This window comes from Macrobrachium nipponense, chromosome 20 (genome assembly GCF_015104395.2).
Source record: "Macrobrachium nipponense isolate FS-2020 chromosome 20, ASM1510439v2, whole genome shotgun sequence".
In the NCBI taxonomy this organism is placed as follows: domain Eukaryota; kingdom Metazoa; phylum Arthropoda; class Malacostraca; order Decapoda; family Palaemonidae; genus Macrobrachium; species Macrobrachium nipponense.
In genome coordinates, this window is record NC_061089.1 from 13,867,826 (window position 1) to 13,888,209 (window position 20,384).

Consider the following 20,384-nt stretch of genomic DNA (forward strand, 5'->3'; position numbering starts at 1 on the left):
CCACGATTGTAGGGAAGAGATACGGTTAGTTATCCCATTCCGCAGGAGAGAGAGCTGTAACCGACCGCTCACGACTGAGAACAACATGGTACTTGCCGCTGGTCTCTCTCTCAATTCAAAGCGAAAGCAGTCTTCGAAAGCCGACTGGCCTTCCATTTCCAGAGTTGCCAGTTACTCCATTAAATAAAGGAATCTTATAAAATTTTTATCGCGCTTCAGGAAGTTATATATAAAGCATAATTAGCGAACGAGACTTCGACAAGTCTAGAAAACTAAATAGGTGTCGTCTAAACAATCCTTTTAAACAATTTCTTCCTAGGAAAGTCCTAGAAGGGTACTAGTAATTCATGGAAACCTCTTCTAACACGAAGAAAAATGTTTCTATCCTACTCTCAATTCACCAATAAAGTATAGCTTCTCCGATCACTTCTCGAAGACACGAAAGCATCATATAACTCATACTCTAGCGTAATAGAATACTCTATAATACTGTTACATTAAGGTAAACCGTATTAATTTGTAGGAAATTTTGTAAGGATTTCACTTGACCATTATAGCATAAATTTCGGTATGCGAGTATGCCTTGCCATACCGTAGCCTAAGGCGATTTGTCCTAAGCATGGTAGGAGCTAGAAGCTTAAAAGTCATACATATATGCTTTATCACTCAACGAGATTCCATATAATCATTCGATTGACAAATAATCTAAATCGTTCTAATCAGAATAGATCTATATCTAAAAATGCACCGATGGGGAATCTTATGTTGAAATAACAATTTCATACCCCCATGGGATAGCGTTCTCGTCTAGTTGCGAAAAAATGTTCGAACAATGACTTTATCACAAATGTTATCGAATGATCTCTAATATTAGAAGGCGCTAAATCGTCGCCTGAATCGAAAGGTGGATCGATTAAAGTCATTCTCATTTTGAATAATTCTACCAGAAGGCATTATACGAGGATCTTCGTCAAATTCATTCATTCGAAGTTCTCCTATCCATCATGGAACAGTAGGCATAAAAAGGGAGAAACACTGTTTTAGGATGCCTTTCCAATGGCTATCCCTGGCAGTCTGGGACGCTCTACAGAACCTGCCGAGGGACGCCTGACCGGTGGGGATTCTCTGAAACCTCCTTACGGTTTTCGACATTCCTTCTCCTCTGGGCTTGTGAGCTTGGAAGAGGTCTAGACCTGAGAGCGAGACAGAGCCGATCAGACGCACCCTCCATTGTAATGGGGGAACACTATATTCACTTCTTACGTTCTAAGAGTTCGCATTTGAACTATATCCAAAGTCTACAATTTGCAAATATGATATTGTAGATTCTGCGGAGTAAGAAGGTGATGAGGATGCAACAACTACTAGTACTGTTACTACTATAATTGCTCGTTAACACAAGAGCTAATAAAGCTTCTAAAGGATAGTTACTTTTCTGACTTCCCCAACTAGGAAGAAAGATATACATTTCTCAATCAAATCTAACACTTATTTGTATTAATGAATAAATATAAGTAATTCCCTTTCATGAAAGTATAAGTAATTCACTTTCGTGAAAGTGCATGAGTGTCTACCGAAAACTTCGGTAGTTACACGTCACTAATCTTCGAAATTTTCGAAGTTAATATTATCAAAAAGTTAACAAAAGCGTATGCCGAACCAAAGATCCATTACTTCCCTGTAAAAGTTAGCCCAGACGATCGATGGCGATGAAACACGAAAATCCATCAGGAGGAACTGCAAACGTTGTTTACATTCCAAGCGACAGAAAAAATATGAATTAGAAAACGGGTATGGTTCCTATTCCCGCCACCCAGCGGCGGGGGGGTAGATCACCTGACCTACCTGCCGCGTGTGCCGCGAAATTCGAATTTCTGTCGGGGACGACGAAGTAATAGCTATGTATATATCTGACGGGTAAGTTGAATGTATAAAACAGAAAGTTGAAAGTGGTGATGAAGTTGAAATTTTGTAAAAAAAAAAAAAAAAAAAAAAAAAAAAAAAAACAAAAAAAAAAAAAACTACGTAAAGTATAAAAAAGTAAAAAAAAAAAAATTAAAAATAAAAAGACTAAAAATTAATTCTTTTTTTATTTTAGTTTTTGTAAAGTTAAGTGTTACAGTTTCGTTAATGTGTTTCATAATTTTAGTTTTATGTATGTTTTCCTTACATTTTTTATGTGTTTCGTAAATTTAAGTGTACATACGTATGTACGTATCTGCCGTTTGTCCTCCTCCTCTGTCGCCACTTTTGGAGATAGCCTCACTCGAAAGGTAAGCTTCCACATTTTACTACATACGTACAGTATTTCTTGTATACCATGTACACTAATACACTTTATTTACAGGTAATTAGCGGTACGTTATTAAGTTTATGTATTGAATGGTCCAAATTGTTGTCGTATTTCATTGTTATAGGTCAATTTAGCTTTACTATTATGAAATTTATTGGGGTGTTTTTGGAGGGCTTCGAACGGATTAGCCATTTTACATGTAAAATGCGGTCCAAGATACGAAAAGCTCATGATACGAAGGCCGCCTCGGAACGGATTAATTACGTATCTCGAGGTACCACTGTATTTATGACACAACCAAACTTGTTACTTATAAACTGACTAAGAGTTGGCTCTGAAAAATATACAGAATATGACAATGTCGAAAATTGCATTTTTCCTAACTATACAAACCTGAGGTCCTTTAACAATAGGAAGTAGCTAGCGGCAGCTGGAACGGTCGTAAGCTTCGAACAAGGGGAGAACGGTAGTTAACTGCTTGTCCGATCGTCGCGCGCCGCGCGACTGGGAGGATAAACAAATCACTTTTGCTTTTGGCCCATGCAAATACGCAGAGTGAGGGGTGGCATGATGACCCCCCCGGGGACTATATGTAAAGGACCTCAGGTTTGTATAGTTAGGAAAAATGCAATTTTCGACAAATTGTCATTTGTTCCGATACGTAATACAAACCCTCGGTCCTTTAACAATAGAAGACTCACTTCTTGGTGGGAGGAATCTGAGTCTTTTTGATGAACAGACTGGTGTTCGTCCATCCCTGGAATGCCTCCCTGGTCGTAAGAGCGAGGGAGGGATCCAAGCCTCTGTCCGATTGATCGGGGTGTGCACCGCAGGATCATGGTCAAGAACTCTGGGCCGAGTACTAAGAGAGAGGCAAGCGTATCTCTTTGTACCAGCATTGTAAGAACTTTTTCCTTTACATGAGCAAATGTAAAGTAATGGGTTTGTCTCATGTCGGCATCCACTTTCTCCCCCTTGTTGGAGAAAGTGGTGGATATATACTCCTATCTCTAGTTAAAGAGGTAGGATGGAGCTCTGTTGAATAGCTTACCTGCATCTGACTCCCTTCCAGCAAGGTAACGACCGTATCCCTCTGCCCACAGGTAGAGGTAGAAAAAAGATGGTGAAGAGAAGCCAGTCACTCTCTCATTCACGCATTCATTCTCCCAGTCATACCAGGAATCGATGCTGTTCTGCCTGCTCGGGTGCTGGGTAAGCTTACACAACGTGTTGAGCAGCCACCACAGGTCCCAAGGAAAAAGTATCCAAGGACTTGTGGGCAATATCCCGAAGGTAGAAGGACGTGAAGGTGGGTCTGGTTGGCCCAGACACCTGCCTTCAGGACCTGCGCCACGGAGAAGTTCTTACGGAACGCTAACGGAGGGTCCGATACCTCTGACTTCGTGGGCTCTCGGTCGGAGCGTACGGATGTCGTCGCTACCATCAGCTTCGTACGCTCTCCTGATCACCTCACGCAGCCAGAAAGAAAGCGTGTTCTTGGAGACTTCTTTCTTGGTAACCCCAGTGCTAACGAAGAGGCGTCGACACTCAGGCCTGAGATGTCGAGTTCTCTTCAGATAGCGCCGTAGCGCCCTCACAGGACAAAGCAGCATCTCATCCGCATCGTTATCGGTGAAGTCCAGGAGGGAGGGGATCGTGAAAGACTCGAACCTGTCGTCAGGGGATCGACGGATTCTGAGTCTTAGCTACGAAGTTCGGGACGAAATCGAGCGTCACAGATCCCCAGCCTCTGGTATGTTTAACATCATAAGAAAGGCCATGTAGTTCCCCTACTCTCTTCGCCGATGCCAGGGCCAGCAAGAAGAGGGTCTTGAGGGTCAGATCCCTGTCTGACGACTCTCGGAGCGGCTCGAATGGTCTTCGAGTCAAACTCCTAAGTACGAGAGTCACATCCAGCCAGGGGGCGGCCTGAGTTCCCTGGGTGGGGCAAGACCTTTCGAAGCTCCTCATTAGCAAGGATATCTCGAACGAATTCGAGATGTCCAGTCCCCTCAGTTTTAGGACGAGAGCCAGGGCGGCTCTATATCCCTTAACTGTGGGTACTGAGAGGAGCTTCTCTCGGCGAAGAAACACGAGGAAATCCGCTACCTGCTGAAGAGTGGCTCTGAGAGGAGACAGACCCTGTCTACGACACCAACCACAGAAGACGGCCCACTTCCCCTGGTACACAGCTGCAGAGGACTGTCGGACGTGTCCAGCCATCTCTGTTGCTGCGCTACGAGAAAAGCCTCTCGTTCGCAAGAGATGGTGGATAACAGCCAGCCGTGAAGTTGAAGGGACTGGACTGCTTGGTGGTACCGTTCTACGTGTGGCTGGGCTAGAAGGTTGTGCCAAGTGGGTAGCTCTCTCGGTGTGTCCGCAAGAAGAGCCAGCAGGTCCGGATACCAAACGGCTTGTGGCCGTTTGGGAGCCACCAGGATCATTCTGAGATTGGGAGTGACCAGCGCTCGCTGATCACTTTCGAATCAGACAGAAGGGAGGAAAGGCGTACGCGAAGAGGTTGTCCCAGGGGTGTTGGAGAGCGTCCTCTGCAGCTGCCCATGGGTCCGGCACAGCTGAAAAGAAAACCTGAAGTTTTCTGTTGTGCCGGGTGGCGAACAGGTCTACGACCGGTCGCCCCCACAGGTTGAAGAGCCTTTCCGCTACGTCTTGGTGTAGAGACCATTCGGTCCCTATCACCTGATCCCGACGGCTGAGCTTGTCTGCTACTACATTCCTCTTGCCTGGAATGTAGCGTGCTGACAGCTCTATCGAGTGAGCCGTGGCCCACTCGTGCACCTGCACCGTCAACTGATGGAGCGGAAGAGACACTAGCCCCCCCTGCTTGTTGACATATGCCACTACTGTGGTGTTGTCGCACATCAACACCACTGAGTGTCCCACCAAGCGGTCCTGAAACTCTTGGGAGAGCGTTGAAAACGCCGCCTTGAGTTCCCAGGACATTGATTTTGAAGGTGCTTTTCGTGATGGTCCCACACCCTGCAGTCCCAGCAACTCCTCCAGGTGTGCGCCCCATCCCTCGGTCGATGCGTCTAGAGAACCAGAAGCATCTCCGGGGGGGGAGTGCGTATGGGCACTCCTCTTAAGAGGTTCTTGTCGTCGAGCCACCAGGCTAGGTCCTGCCTCACCTTGTCCGTGATAGCCACGGGAAAGTAAGGAGGATCCTTGGCCTGAGACCAACTCTCCCTTAGTCTCCACTGGAGAGACCGCAGGTGAAGACGCCCGTGAGGGACTAACTTCTCGAGTGACGACAGATGGCCGATCACGACTTGCCATTGCTGTGCTGCCTGTTCCTGCCGAGACAGGAACCGGCCGGCTGCCTCCCTGAATTTGCTGATACGCAAGTCTGCGGGAAAGACTTGCCCTGCTACCGTGTCTATCAGCATACCCAGGTACTTCATCTTCTGCTTGGGTTCGAGATCGGACTTCTCGTAGTTTATCACGATCCCCAGATCGCACAAAACTTGAGGAGTCGATCTCTGTCCTGTAGCAACTGCGAGCGGGAGCTCGCCAGGACTAGCCAATCGTCGAGATACCTCAGAAGACGTATCCCGTTCGAATGGGCCCAAGCCGACACCAGAGTGAAAACTCGCGTGAACACCTGTGGGGCGGTTGAGAGACCGAAACAAAGTGCCCTGAATTGGTACACCGTCCCGTCGAAGATGAAGCGGAGGTACTTTCTGGAGGACTGATGGATGGGTATTTGAAAATACGCGTCCTTCAAGTCCACTGAAAGCATGAAATCGTTCCCCCTGATCGAGTCGAGCACTGAGCGTGCCGACTCCATCGTGAACCGCGTCGTGCGAACGAAGCGGTTCAGGGGAGAGGTCTATCACCGGACGCCAGCCCCCCGATGCCTTCTCCACTAGGAAGAGGCGGCTGTAAAAGCCCGGTGACTGGTCCTCCACGATTTCTACAGCTCGTTTCGCCAGCATGGTCTTGATCTCCTGTCGAAGAGCGTTGTCCTTTGCTGATCCCCGGACATAGGTCTGTAGATGGACCGGTTTGGAGATGAGGGGGGGCCGAGACTCGAAGGGTAGCAGATATCCCTCCCGAAGGACGTCTACTATCCAGTTCTCCGGCGCCGTAACGCTGCCAAGTCGCCCAATGGCTCGCTAGGCACCCCCCCCACTTCCGGCAGCAGGTGAGGGGGTGAACGCCGTCCCTAGCGTTTCCCTCCTCGTTTCGACTTCTTTCCAGCACCTCCTCGGGCGGGAAAGGAGGGCTGGGAGGAGGGCTGGTTGCGGCCTCCTCTAGCAGAAGTTTGAAACAACAGGAGTCTTCACACGGGGTTTGGACGGTGCAACCGTCTTCGCCGCCGTGGGAAGCGCTAGCCAAGCTCTTTGGTTTGGTTTGGCCGCAGTTACTCGAGATTGCCCAGAAACCTTCGAGACTGCCTGGTGGACTAAGCGGTCACTCTCGTCAGTGCGCCGCCGTTCCACCGCAGCGTCCACCATCTCTCCAGGAAAGAGAGCTGGGGAACTCCTAAGAGGTCCATTTCGTAGCCCGAGTGCCGCCTCACGCCCGGCCCCCTTGGTCACTCGGGTAAGGACTGCGTCCCTACGTCGAAGAAACCAAGTTGGCCCACAGGTTAGCAGTCTGATGGGCGAGGTAAGAGATTGCTCTTCCTCCAGACTGGCACAGTCTCCTGAAAGAAGCGTCGTCTTCGAGAGCAGAACTCCCAGAGCCGGCCGCTACTTTGATATTGTGAGGGACCACAAATCCAACCAGGAAACTGCCTGGAATGCTGCCATAGCGGTAGATTCCAGGGCAAGTGCCTCCTGCTGCGAGAACCATAGGTTCTCCGACAGGAGCTGCTGCAGGGACACACCTGGAGTCAGCCTCGCTAACTCCGGGTTAACCTGTTTCGGCAGTATCGGGTCTTCCGAAGGCACGTAAAATCGCCTCTGCCGCTGTAGAGGAGGAGGAAGCAGCTTAGAGGGACCGTCCGGATTTTAGCGAGTCCTCCCGTCCGGAGACGAGATTCTCCACCTGATCCAGGACCGCGTCCGCAAGCTCCGATCGTGGCAACCCCACCATCATTTTGGGCTCCCTCTTGGGACCCAAAATGATTCGAGCCGGGACGTGGGCTCTGCCGGTGGGTAGCGGCGATCCTTCCGCAAGGTCATTATGCAGACGCATCAGCTTAATGACCTCTGCGAAGTTCCTCTGTATCTCAGGAGTTACAGCGTCTTGTGGAGTAGGACCGTCCAGTCCCTCCAGCAAGAGCATATCCCTCGATACCCCTCCTTCAGAAGGAGGAACAGCGACAGACCCCTGACGGTCGCCTCCAACTACTTGCGCGTACGTTCTGGTCGGTCCTAAGACCGTGCCTGAGCCGTACGGCGTCATAGCTGGGTCACGAGCGGCGCACCTCTCGTGATCGCTCCTCGGTACCTCGCTCCTCCCGGTATAGCCCGAGAGGTTGAAGGTACGGGAGGAGGCAGAACCTGACGCTCCCCCCTCGCTCGCTGGCCGGACGCGTGCGTGGGGGAGGGCTGCTGCTGATCGTCAACCCGCGGTGACGGTCGGGCAGCAGGCCTAGCCTTGCCGCTCGCCTGGGGCGATTGGCTCGGCTGAGAACGTCGAGACCGATCTCTAGCGTCAGGCGAGCTGCCGCTGGTCACCGTCTCCGCCCGGTCCCATCGGGACGGCGGACGGGTGACCTGCTAGGCTCTCTGTCGCGTCGAGACCGGCCAGCGTCCTCTCGGCGCGTCAAACCGCTGGTACCAGCCGTGGCTGGTACCAGCCGTGGCTGGTACCGGCGGCCGTGGGGACTCCTTCCTCGCCTCAACCCGTGGCCGGTCAGCGACCGTCACGTCAGCCCGAGCAGCCAGTTGATCGCTGCGAGAGCGTCCACTGGCCTGGCGAGAGTCGTCCGTGCACGACTCTCGCCAGTCTTCTGCTCCGCGCCGCTGTCTTGACGGCGAGCGAGCTCGGGCGTCAAAACTTTGGCTGGACGGTCCTCTTTGGAAGAGCGTCCACTCGGTGCTTCTCGCGAACGAGAAGCGGCCGAGACGGAACCCTGGTTTAGCGGCAGAACCGCTAGCACCATGTGAGGACGCACCAGCCGAGGCTGGTGCACCTCTGGTCCCCGTCGACTTCTTCTTTGCAGAAGAAGCGACGGGCCCCGTTCCCGAAGGAACAGGAGGACCAGCAGAAGAGCTCCCCAGCTCGCCTGAGCGAGCCGGGCCCTTAGAAGATCCCGAAGGAGTCTTCTTAGGGGGGGGGGGGGGAGGAGGCAACCTTCTTCTTCTTCGGCTGTTTAGCCTTAGAAGTCCGAAGGGGAAGGAGAGGCAGCAGACGACGAAGAAGACGACGAAGACGACGACGACACCTTCTTCCTCTTCCTCTTCTTCTTCGCCAGGCTCCGCAGAACAGACGTCAGGTCTTCCATCCAGGAGGGAGCCGGGGCAGTTGCCGAAGCAACAGGGCCCGACTGCACCTGTCCCGGAAAGACCTGAGACTGTGACAGCACCACCAACAGCAGGAACAAGGAACAGGTCCGGGAACAGCAGGAACGGCAGGAACATCTAAAGAGAATGCGCAGGCCCCTGATCTGAAAAGGAATGAGCGGCTGGAACAGCAACAGGTACGGCAGGCACGGCAGGTACCACAGGAGAGCCAGGCGTCTGTCGGCAGTTACCGTCATCCTCGGCACTGGCGGCAGGTCCAGGGGGGTACTCTTTGGGCAGCGGAAGTCCGGGGTCGGCAATACAAGAATCCAGGTGGTGTGGCACCGTCCTCTTTGGCACGGCAGTATGGGTTTTTTTTTGTATAGCAGCTGTGGGTGTCACCGACTTATATGTGGCGTATACACCAGATGCGGTGGCATCTCATATGCTGGTGTCGTTACTGTGGTTGTAGTAGTGGTCACCGCACCATGAGTGACCACTGCCGACCCCGCCAACCGCTGAATCAACCCTTGGATGCTGGGCACTCCCTGCAGTCCAGCGACTCCCACACCTGTCCCAGGTCGTCCTTCGCTGATGGCACACCTGCGGAAGCAACAGTCGGGTTAGTTAGAGGGGTTTCCTCACGCCTGGGGGGAGACGCACCCCCCCCAGAGCGTACGGAAGACCCCGAGTACAGCTGTACGTCCGGGTAGCGGGCGCCCTCATCCACACTCGACGGATCGAGAGAGGAGAAGGACTCCGCTACCCCCCCCCGCAGGGGAAGGCGCGAAACGTGGGGGCTGGCCGGGGGGCAGGAAAGAGGACGAAGTGTCCGTTACCCAAGGAGTCACTGGACTTTCCGATGACTTCTTGGGCGGCCTAAGTCTCTTCCTGCCCTCGTACAGCACCCACTGCGCCTCGGACCAATTCATACATGTGACACAGGGCTCGTTGCGGGAGCACTCTCGCCCCGACAACGAGTACAAACCTCGTGAGGGTCCACATCAAACAAATGTATCTAAAACTCCAAAACCCCACATCTACGCCCCTCCAGCCCGGGACACACTCTACGGGCGACTGGAGGGCGCGGTGATATCTCCATTTCTTCCTCACTCATTGCAAGATCAATAAAGAAATGTACAAGTACTTACAGTCACTCTGATTTATACAGAAAGAGAGGGCAAATACTCAAACTCAAAGCAAACGACAAACGCGGCAGAGCGATGACGAACACGTCCTTCCCACACACGGCCGAAAGCAAAAGTGATTTTGTTTACTCCCAGTCGCGCGGCGCGCGACGATCGGACAAGCAGTTAACTACCGTTCTCCCCTTGTTCGAAGCTTACGACCGTTCCAGCTGCCGCTAGCTACTTCCTATTGTTAAAGGACCGAGGGTTTGTATTACGTATCGGAACACTTATGTTTTAATATTAGAAAATCACTACAAATCACAAAAATATCTAATATCTACCATCATAATTGACTAATACACTTTGAATGAATAATTCATAGGTCCACATTAATAGGAAGGTAGGAGGAGGGGAAGAACTACAAGAGAATATAATTCAATCTAGGGTAAAATGACTCTAGACTGCAAACGAAACGGCGAGTTAGGAAACTAACAAAGTTTGGGGCTACAATACTGAACTGTGAATATACAGTATACTTTTGTACTTACTCTTTGATATTTTGTGATCCTGTTACAATACCTGACTGATATTAAGAGGAAGTAATTAACATTTACTAAAACTATAAAACTAGTGATTCCAATAAAAAAAAACAATAAATAAGTACATCATCAAGCTTATCAAGGTGGTCCTGCAAAAGGAGTGGATCAAATCTGTAAATAGCTTAATAACTGATCATACATAGTAGTCTGTTACTAGGGATCTTAGTAGCAACCATAGGACTGAAAACTTGACAAGCTGATTTAATTTAATTAATATATGATATCTCCTTGTGAAACTCCTCTGTAGAACTACCATGTGCCCAACCTACTATTTAAAATTTTAAAGGAATGACCTTAGAGGCCTCATGCAGTAATAGGCAGACTTCCACAAGCTTTCCAACAGAAATGAAAGGTAACTCTACATAACAAAAGTCAGTCAATATCTCATTGAAAATGATTAGCAAAATTATGCCCGCAAAGGCTATCAGAACATTCATAAGATATGGCATTATCCCCATGCTAACACATGTTATCAGCTAAGTCTTAATATAATACATTAACCAAAGAAATGCTAGGGGGTTGCAACTTAAGGACGACGGCAATATTATGCATTAGCAACATTAGTAATGGAACCAATATTTTCTTGCTCATTTTTTAACTTATCACCTAATGTTATACAAGATTGTATTCTTGTTTTGCAATTAATATTGAAAAATTAAATATAAGATATTTTGGGAAAATGACAATTTGTCGAAAATTGCATTTTTCCTAACTATACAAACCTGAGGTCCTTTAACAATAGGAAGTAGCTAGCGGCAGCTGGAACGGTCGTAAGCTTCGAACAAGGGGAGAACGGTAGTTAACTGCTTGTCCGATCGTCGCGCGGCTGGGAGGTAAACAAATCACTTTTGCTTTATTTTGGCCCATGCAAAATACGCAGAGTGAGGGGTGGCATGAGGAGGGACTATATGTAAAGGACCTCAGGTTTGTATAGTTAGGAAAAATGCAATTTTCGACAAATTGTCATTTGTTCCGATACGTAATACAAACCCTCGGTCCTTTAACAATAGGAAGACTCACTTCTTGGTGGGAGGAATCTGAGTCTTTTTGATGAACAGACTGGTGTTCGTCCATCCTGGAATGCCTCCCTGGTCGTAAGAGCGAGGGAGGGATCCAAGCCTCTGTCCGATTGATCGGGGTGTGCACCGCAGGATCAATGGTCAGACCTCTCGGGCCGAGTACTAAGAGAGAGGCAAGCGTGTCTCTTTGTACCAGCATTGTAAGAACTTTTCCTATATACATGAGCAAATGTAAAGTAATGGGTTTGTCTCATGTCGGCATCCACTTTCTCCCCTTGTTGAGAAAGTGGTGGATATTTACTCCTATCTCTAGTTAAAGAGGTAGGATGGGGCTCTGTTGAATAGCTTACCTGCATCTGACTCCCTTCCAGCAAGGTAACGACCGTATCCCTCTGCCCACAGGTAGAGGTAGAAAAAGATGGTGAAGAGAAGCCAGTCACTCTCTCATTCACGCATTCATTCTCCCAGTCATACCAGGAATCGATGCTGTTTCTGCCTGCTCGGTGCTGGGTAAGCTTACACAACGTGTTGAGCAGCCACCACAGGTCCCCAAGGAAAAGGTTATCCAAGGACTTGTGGGCAATATCCCGAAGGTAGAAGGACGTGAAGGTGGTCTGGTTGGCCCAGACACCTGCCTTCAGGACCTGCGCCACGGAGAAGTTCTTACGGAACGCTAAGGAGGGTCCGATACCTCTGACTCGTTTCGGCTCTCGGACGGAGCGTACGGATGTCGTCGCTACCATCAGCTTCGTACGCTCTCCTGATCACCTCACGCAGCCAGAAAGAAAGCGTGTTCTGGAGACTTCTTTCTTGGTAACCCCAGTGCTAACGAAGAGGCGTCGACACTCAGGCTGAGATGTCGAGTTCTCTTCAGATAGCGCCGTAGCGCCCTCACAGGACAAAGCAGCATCTCATCCGCATCATTATCGGTGAAGTCCAGGAGGGAGGGGATCGTGAAAGACTCGAACCTGTCGTCAGGGATCGATGGATTCTGAGTCTTAGCTACGAAGTTCGGGACGAAATCGAGCGTCACAGATCCCCAGCCTCTGGTATGTTTAACATCATAAGAAAGGCCATGTAGTTCCCCTACTCTCTTCGCCGATGCCAGGGCCAGCAAGAAGAGGGTCTTGAGGGTCAGATCCCTGTCTGACGACTCTCGGAGTGGCTCGAAGGGTCTTCGAGTCAAACTCCTAAGTACGAGAGTCACATCCCACGCAGGGGGCCTGAGTTCCCTGGGTGGGCAGTACCTTTCGAAGCTCCTAATTAGCAAGGATATCTCGATTGAATTCGAGATGTCCAGTTCCCTCAGTTTTAGGGACGAGGAGCCAGGGCGGCATCTATATCCCTTAAACTGTGGGTACTGAGAGGAGCTTCTCTCGGCGAAGAAACACGAGGAAATCCGCTACCTGCTGAAGAGTGGCTCTGAGATAGACAGACCCTGTCTACGACAACCAACCACAGAAGAAGACGGCCCACTTCCCCTGGTACACAGCTGCAGAGGACTGTCTGGACGTGTCCAGCATCTCTGTTGCTGCGCTACGAGAAAAGCCTCTCGTTCGCAAGAGATGGTGGATAACAGCCAGCCGTGAAGTTGAAGGGACTGGACTGCTTGGTGGTACCGTTCTACGTGTGGGCTGGGCTAGAAGGTTGTGCCAAGTGGGTAGCTCTCTCGGTGCGTCCGCAAGAAGAGCCAGCAGGTCCGGATACCAAACGGCTTGTGGCCGTTTGGGAGCCACCAGGATCATTCTGAGATTGGGAGTGACCAGCTCTCGACTGATCACTTTCCGAATCAGACAGAAGGGAGGAAAGGCGTACGCGAAGAGGTTGTCCCAGGGGTGTTGGAGAGCGTCCCTCTGCAGCTGCCCATGGGTCCGGCACAGCTGAAAAGAAAACCTGAAGTTTTCCGTGTTGTGCCGGGTGGCGAACAGGTCTACGACCGGTCGCCCCCACAGGTTGAAGAGCCTTTCCGCTACGTCTTGGTGTAGAGACCATTCGGCCTCCCTATCACCTGATCCCGACGGCTGAGCTTGTCTGCTACTACATTCCTCTTGCCTGGAATGTAGCGTGCTGACAGCTCTATCGAGTGAGCCGTGGCCCACTCGTGCACCTGCACCGTCAACTGATGGAGCGGAAGAGACACTAGCCCCCCCTGCTTGTGACATATGCCACTACTGTGGTGTTGTCGCACATCAACACCACTGAGTGTCCACCAAGCGGTCCCTGAAATAAACTCTTGGGAGGCGTGTGTGGGTAAGTCAAGATTGTTAACAGCCAGGCGTTTGAACGCCGCCTTGAGTTCCAGGACATTGATGTGAAGGTGCTTCTCGTGATGGTCCCACACACCTGCAGCCAGCAACTCCTCCAGGTGTGCGCCCATCCCTCGGTTCGATGCGTCTGAGAACAGAAGCATCTCCGGGGGGGGAGTGCGTATGGGCACTCCTCTTAAGAGGTTCTTGTCGTCCGAGCCACCAGGCTAGGTCCTGCCTCACCTTGTCCGTGATAGCCACGGGAAAGTAAGGAGGATCCTTGGCCTGAGACCAACTCTCCCTTAGTCTCCACTGGAGAGACCGCAGGTGAAGACGCCCGTGAGGGACTAACTTCTCGAGTGACGACAGATGGCCGATCACGACTTGCCATTGCTGTGCTGCCTGTTCCTGCCAAGACAGGTAACCGGCCGGCTGCTTGCCTCCCTGAATTTTTGCTGGATACGCAAGTCTGCGGGAAAGACTTGCCCTGCTACCGTGTCTATCAGCATACCCAGGTACTTCATCTTCTGCTTGGGTTCGAGGTCGGACTTCTCGTAGTTTATCACGATCCCCAGATCGCGGGACAAAACTTGAGGAGTCGATCTCTGTCCTGTAGCAACTGCGAGCGGGAGCTCGCAGGACTAGCCAATCGTCGAGATACCTCAGAAGACGTATCCCGTTCGAATGGGCCCAAGCCGACACCAGAGTGAACACTCGCGTGAACACTGTGGGGCTGGTTTGAGAGACCGAAACAAAGTGCCCTGAATTGGTACACCGTCCCGTCGAAGATGAAGCGGAGGTACTTTCTGGAGGACTGATGGATGGGTATTTGAAAATACGCGTCCCTTCACGGTCCCACTGAAAGCATTGAAAATCGTGTTCCCCCCCTGATCGAGTCGAGCACTGAGCGTGCCGACTCCATCGTGAACCGCGTCGTGCGAACGAAGCGGTTCAGGGGAGAGAGGTCTATCACCGGACGCCAGCCCCCCGATGCCTTCTCCACTAGGAAGAGGCGGCTGTAAAAGCCCGGTGACTGGTCCTCCACGATTTCTACAGCTCGTTTCGCCAGCATGGTCTTGATCTCCTGTCGAAGAGCGTTGTCCTTTGCTGATCCCCGGACATAGGTCTGTAGATGGACCGGTTTGGAGATGAGGGGGGGCCGAGACTCGAAGGGTAGTAGATATCCCTCCCGAAGGACGTCTACTATCCGTTCTCGGCGCCGTAGCGCTGCCAAGTCGCCCAAATGGCTCGCCAGGCACCCCCCCCCACTTCCGGCAGCAGGTGAGGGGGAACGCCGTCCCTAGCGTTTCCCTCCTCGTTTCGACTTCTTTCCAGCACCTCCTCGGGGAGGAGGGCTGGGAGGAGGGCTGGTTGCGGCCTCCTCATAAGCAGAAGTTGAAACAGCTGGAGTCTTCACACGGGGTTTTGGACGGTGACCCCCCAACCGTTTCTTCGCCGCCGGCCGTGGAAGCGCTAGCCAAGCTCTTTGTTTGGCCGCAGTTACTCGAGGTTGCCCAGAAACCTTCGAGACTGCCTGGTGGACTAAGCGGTCACTCTCGTCAGTGCGCCGCCGTTCCACCGCAGCGTCCACCATCTCTCCAGGAAAGAGAGCTGGGGAACTCCTAAGAGGTCCATTCGTAGCCCGAGTGCCGCCTCACGCCCGCCCCCTTGGTTGGTCACTCGGGTAAGGACTGCGTCCCTACGTCGAAGAACCAGTTGGCCCACAGGTTAGCAGTCTGATGGGCGAGGTAAGAGATTGCTCTTCCTCCAGACTGGCACAGTCTCCTGAAAGGAAGCGTCGTCTTCGAGAGCAGAACTCCCAGAGCCGGCCGCTACTTTGGATATTGTGAGGGACCACAAATCCAACCAGGAAACTGCCTGGAATGCTGCCATAGCGGTAGATTCCAGGGCAAGTGCCTCCTTGCTGCGAGAACCATAAGTTCTCCGACAGGAGCTGCTGGCAGGGATACCACCATGGAGTCAGCCTCGCTAACTCCGGGTTAACCTGTTTCGGCAGTATCGGGTCTTCCGATGGCACGTAAAATCGCCTCTGCCGCTGTAGAGGAGGAGGAAGCAGCTTAGAGGACCGTCCGGATTTTAGCGAGTCCTCCCGTCCGGAGACGAGATTCTCACCTGATCCAGGACCGAGTTCCGCAAGCTCCGATCGTGGCAACCCCATCATCATTTTGGGCTCCCTCTTGGGACCCCAAAATGATTCGAGCCGGGACGTGGGCTCTGCTGGTGGTAGCGGCGATCCTTCCGCAAGGTCATTATGCAGACGCCATCAGCTTAATGACCTCTGCGAAGTTCCTCTGTATCTCAGGCGTTACAGCGTCTTGTGGAGTAGGACCGTCCAGTCCCTCCAGCAAGAGCATATCCCTCGATACTCCTCCTTCAGAAGGAGGAACAGCGACAGACCCCTGTTATGGTCGCCTCCAACTACTTGCGCGTACGTTCTGGTCGGTCCTAAGACCGTGCCTGAGCCCGTACGGTCGTCATAGCTGGGTCACGAGCGGCGCACCTCTCGTGATCGCTCCTTGTACCATCGCTCCGCTCCCTCCCGGTATAGCCCGAGGAGGTTGAAGGTACAGGAGAGGCTTGACCTGACGCTCCCCCCCCTCGCTCCGCTGGCAGGACCAGCGTGCGTGGAGGGCTGCTGCTGATCGTCAACCCGCGGTTGACTGGTCCCGGGGGGGGGTCCAGGGGGTGGGAGGTGGGGGGGGAGAGGAGGGTCCCGAGCAGGCAAGGCCTAGCCTTGCCGCTCGCCTGGGGTGGGGCAGATTGGCTCGGCTGAGAACGTCGAGACCGATCTCTAGCGTCAGGCGAGCTGCCGCTGGTCACCGTCTCCGCCCGGTCCCATCGGAGCGGCGGACGGGTGACCTGCTAGGCTCCCTGTCGCGTCGAGACCGGCCAGCGTCCTTCGGTCGGCTCGTCAAACCGCTGGTACCAGCCGTGGCTGGTACCGGCGGCCGTGGGGATCCTTCCTCGCCTCAACCCGTGGCTGGTCAGCGACCGTCACGTCAGCCCGAGCAGCCAGTTGATCGCTGCGAGAGCGTCCACTGGCCTGGCGAGAGTCGTGTGCACGACTCTCGCCAGTCTTCTGCTCCGCGCCGCTGTCTTGACGGCGAGCGAGCTCGGGCGTCAAAACTTTGGCTGGACGGTCCTCTTTGGAAGAGCGTCCACGTCGGTGCTTCTCGCGAACGAGAAGCGGGCCGAGACGAACCTGGTTTAGCGGCAGAAAAAACCGCTAGCACCAGGTGAGGACGCACCAGCCGAGGCTGGTGCACCTCTGGTCCCCGTCGACTTCTTCTTTGCAGAAGAAGCGACGGGCCCGTTTCCCCGAAGGAAACAGAGGACCAGCAGAAGAGCTCCCCAGCTCGCCTGAGCGAGCCGGGCCCTTAGAGAAGATCCCGAAGGAGTCTTCTTAGGGGGGGAGGAGGCAGCCTTCTTCTTCTTCGGCTGTTTAGCCTTAGAATCGAAGGGGAATGAGAGGCAGCAGACACGAAGAAGACGATGAAGACGACGACGACACCTTTCTTCCTCTTCCTCTTCTTCTTTCGCCAGGCTCCGCAGTAACAGACGTCAGGTCTTCCATCCAGGAGGGAGCCGGGGCAGTTGCCGAAGCAACAGGGCCCGACTGCACCTGTCCGGAAAGACCTGAGACTGTGACAGCAACACCAGCAGCAGGAACAACAGGAACAGGTCCGGGAACAGCAGGAACGGCAGGAACATCTGAAAGGGAATGTGCAGGCCGATCTGAAAGGGAAAGAGTAGCTGGAACGGCAACAGGTACGGCAGGCACGGCAGGTACCACGGGAGAGCCCAGGCGTCCTGTCGGCAGTCACCGTCATCCGTGGCACTGGCGGCAGGGCCAGGGTCCAGGGGGGGGTACTCTTTGGGCAGCGGAAGTCCGGGGTCGGCAAAGGAAAAAATCCAGGTTGGGTGGCACCGTCCCTCCTTGGCAACCGGCTGTCAAGGGTTTTTTGTTATATAGCCAAACCGTGGGTGTGTCCACCGACATTATATGGGGCTATATACCAGATGTTGGTGGCATCTCATACGCTGGTGTCGTTATTGTGGTAGTAGTGGTGGTCACCGCACCATGAGTGACCACCGCCGACCCCGCCAACCGCTGAAGCAACCCCTGGATGCTGGGCACTCCCTGCAGTCCCAGCGACTCCCACACCTGTCCCAAGTCGTCCTTCGCTGATGGCACACCTGCGGAAGCAATAGTCGGGTTAGTTGGAGGGGCTTCCTCGCGCCCTGGGGAAGAAACACCCCCCCCAGAGCGGACGGAAGACCCCGAGTACAGCTGTACGTCCGGGTAGCGGGCGCCCTCATCCACACTCGACGGATCGAGAGAGGAAAAGGACTCGCTACCCCCCCCCCGCAGGGGAAGGCGCGAAACATGGGGGCTGGGACCGGGGGGCAGGAAAGAGGACGAAGTGTCCGTCACCAAAGGTAGTCCCACTGGGACTTTCCGATGACTTCTTGGCCGGCCTAAGTCTCTTCCTGCCCTCGTACAGCACCCACTGCGCCTCGGACCAATTCACACATGATGACAAGGTTCGTTGCGGGAGCACTCTCGCCCCCGGCAACGAGTACAAACCTCATGGGGGTCCACGTCAACGAATGGGACCTGAAAACCTCCCACCTCTACGCCCCTCCAGCCCGGACACACTCTACGGGCGACTGAGGGCGCGGTGATATCTCCATTTCTTCCAATTCACTCATTGCAAGATCAATAGAATTGTAAAAGTACTTACAGTCACTCCTGATTTATACAGAAAGAGAGGCAAATACTCAAACTCAAAACAAACGACAAAGCGGGCAGAGCGATGGCGAACACGTCCTTCCCACATACGGCCGAAAGCAAAAGTGGTTTGTTTACCTCCCGGTCGCGCGGCGCGCGACGATCGGACAAGCAGTTAACTACCGTTCTCCCTTGTTCGAAGCTTACGAGACCGTTCCAGCTGCCGCTAGCTACTTCCTATTGTTAAAGGACCGAGGGTTGTATTAACGTATCGGAACAAATTTATATTTAAAAAGAATATATTTTGGAAAAAGAAAATTTTTTCAAAAAATGCATTTTAATTTTGGAATGTTTATACCGTATATTACGAGATACTTTCAAGTTTTTTTCATGATGATATTACTCCTTAGCTATTCAAGAAACACCTATAAAATTACAAAATATATACAGCAGTTATTAATCGGTTGAAACAGTATATATGTATGTGTTTAAATGAAATATGCACACTAACTTTTAAACCAATATTACTGTCACTATAATTATGTCTCTATAGGTATCACTATTTGATGGAAAAGAATAAGCATCATCATCAAAAGCCATTATCACCAAAATTTACAAAACAAACAAAGATTTATATAAATTTTTAAACGTTGTAATTTCAGGATAAGAAAGCCTCCCTGGTCCCGGCCCCCCAGGGCTGATGGAAGGTTTACAATTATGCTAGTTTGATACCTATGGTTAAGAGAAATCTGGCATCTTTTATGTTCAAGAGTGAGCTGAATGGCTGGTGAGACTGTTAATGTCACTGAAACAGAGCTAAGGGGAGGGACTAGGGCTAAATTCACCGCGATATTTGAAAATAAAGTCGATCATATCAACGTCGTCCTTGTGCAGCATGTAAAGCGTCGATTTTAGCGACGAGCCGCACCTTGTGGGTTAACTTGGCTAATCAAGCAATAATGATTCAAAATAATGATTCAGAATGATGTAATTTGCCTAGGTAGACACAATGGCTAAGCAGAGAAAAAGCTGACAAGGAGGGAGGGAGGGAGGGAGGGAGGGAGAAGGGTAAAAGTAATAGGCAAACCTAAACCCCAACCTATTCTTTCCTTAACCTAACCAAACCTAACCAAGGGTATGATGACGACTACTAGGCTAGGTCGGGGTGGGGCTGGTCCAAACTCTCTACCTAAACCCTACCTATTCTCGGTTATTCTAAAGATCAACTTTAACCCCCGTTTTCTACGGTATATTCTGGCATAGCTATCCCAGAATAGTCTACACATTAACCTAATAATTTAGGTAGTCTAGGGAGCTTAAACAGGAAGACTTTGCCTAGGATGGGCGAAGTTAGCCTTCTAGACAACTACCTAGGTAGGTAGGGACTAAACTAAACTAACAATGGCCCAAATGATTTACGAATACGAAGGATGTTGGAACAATTGTCACACAGTAAAAATGCAAACCATATTTACCTTAAAGATTATGGCTCCAACGACACAAATAGGGTCCACAAATTTGGTTACTTCAGCTACTAACCGCAATATGACCGTGAACAAATTCTTGGTACTGTCTAGACAAGACACCCAAGTATGACGTCATATGGTCACCACTGATCTGTCAATATTTGTTCCCTAGACCGTGTACATGAGTACCATTTTCATCGTGGCAGATTGTATTTCATTCTTGTCGACACTTGGTAGTGAAACTTCAAAGAAAAGAAATATAAGCAATTAACCCTGCCATATTTTATGCGATACATCAATGAACTCTCATTAGCACAAGAAAATGCGCCAAAGCTCTCAAGCTTGCCATTTATTGATCAATAACTAAATCACACAAAAAGACCTATGAAAACTGCACAGAATGTAAGAAAGTAATGCTATATTGAGTTGTTATACATTTCAAAGAAAGGATATCAATCGGAA

General features: G+C 51.5%; 1 protein-coding gene across 1 annotated transcript in view; it reads right to left on the reverse strand.

Moving 5' to 3' along the window:
• LOC135221945 (short coiled-coil protein homolog) overlaps positions 1-20,087 on the reverse strand; it is a gene marked incomplete in the record, with an annotated part of 48,420 nt that extends 28,333 nt beyond the window's left edge. Inside the window, 1 exon segment of the mRNA XM_064259986.1 lies at positions 19,932-20,087.
• Positions 20,088-20,384: the final 297 nt, after the last annotated feature.